This window comes from Sinocyclocheilus grahami, unplaced genomic scaffold, assembly GCF_001515645.1.
Source record: "Sinocyclocheilus grahami isolate Dianchi unplaced genomic scaffold, SAMN03320097.WGS_v1.1 scaffold4710.1, whole genome shotgun sequence".
Lineage (NCBI taxonomy): Eukaryota > Metazoa > Chordata > Actinopteri > Cypriniformes > Cyprinidae > Sinocyclocheilus > Sinocyclocheilus grahami.
The window spans coordinates 1-1,468 of NW_015509598.1; the positions used below are offsets into that span (position 1 = coordinate 1).

Sequence of the window (1,468 nt, forward strand, 5' to 3'; positions counted from 1 at the left end):
ATTTATATGCAATTTGATGGTAATATAGCATAGTGTTATAAATGTACATTACATTTTTTGAAAATGAAAATATAAAAAACTTATATTTTCTACATTTATGACGTTAATAACTGTGGAAACACGTCATCGCAGTCTGTGATAAGAGTCTTTTGTCTTATTATCAGAGCTGGTGGTTTAAAAGTCTCATTGAGCATGAGAAAGACATACATTCCTCTTCTTCAGATTAAATAATAAAGATAAGTACAAAACCAAGTGGTTTTTATGTATTCCCGGTATCAGCTTCAAATGATCATCATTTTGTACCATCTCATTAACATGACTTGAGTATCAAAACCAAATCTTTTTCAAGCTCTTTCTAGTGCACTTTCAGACGTTGTTGAAATGGATCTCAAGAGGACATTGAGAAAGACCAGTGCTGGCCAAGCTACTCAAAAATGTAGCTAGTTGATTACCATATTCATATGTTATATGAAAGGATAAGTAGATAAACTAGTAACTTCACTATTTGCAGTGCAAATTTATGTGACCGATATGAAAAACCACAAAGTAGGCTGTAGAAACTATAATTATTATACAGCAGAGCTAATGCCGTGACAGCTTTCAGTTATTCCATACTTTAGCTATTGAAAGGTATCATTTGAGAATTTGTGTGCTGATATAATGTATGTAAGGCTGTCCGTTGCTGCATTATTAATACTGGGAAAAATGTTCTCGCCTTTCAGAAATGCACTTGTATGAAAACCTGTGCATTAAAAAAGGTGGAGGAGGGGGGTCTGGCAACAAAACGCTTCCTTTTCCTCTCCATCTTTCCATCCATCTAAAAGCGTGTTTCGTTTGTAGAGAATGAGTAAGATGCTGTTAGGCCAGCGGGTAGAGAAGATAGAGACCACTCTCCACAGAATGGCTTTAAAAAGCCTTGTGGGACTCAGGTCATATGGGCACTGCAGATTTGAGCACTGCGAGCAAAGAAATGGGTCGTAATGTGTGTTTTTAACTTCATTTGATCTTCCGCATTAGCATATTAACGAAGCAAGTGCCTCTAGTCTGGTCTGCAGAGCTTTGTGGGTCAAAGTCAGTCTCGCCCACACAATTTTACAACAGGTTTGAACATACTAATTAGACCCAAACCTGATTTTCTTAAACTGAGATAGATAATATTATCTGTACTGTCTTTAATTAATAGTATTCAAAAGTAATTACTTGAGGCAAATCCAGTGCTCTGTGGTCATTTCCATTTTCTTTTCCATTTCTCTTTTTCTAGTGATAAATTAGTTTTTTTTATCTCCTGAAATTAGCAAAGGTGCTGTTCATTTGGAAATTTTGTTTAGTGGGTTCAATATGACGGTTTAAACAATTTTGCTAAATTAAAATGTTACTAACGCATTAGATAGGAGCTGCCATTCTCTGAAAGTAATTTTTACACATAGTATAGTATCATTTTTATTTATTAGAATACATAAATACTTTG

General features: G+C 34.6%; 1 long non-coding RNA gene across 1 annotated transcript in view; it reads left to right on the forward strand.

Moving 5' to 3' along the window:
- The first annotated feature begins 365 nt into the window (after positions 1-365).
- The window catches only part of LOC107576952 (uncharacterized), a 12,082-nt gene continuing 10,979 nt past the window's right edge, over positions 366-1,468 (forward strand). Inside the window, exons 1-2 of the long non-coding RNA XR_001608144.1 lie at positions 366-375; positions 1,216-1,221. This is a non-coding gene — a long non-coding RNA (uncharacterized lncRNA). The remainder of the gene's footprint in view (positions 376-1,215; positions 1,222-1,468) is intronic.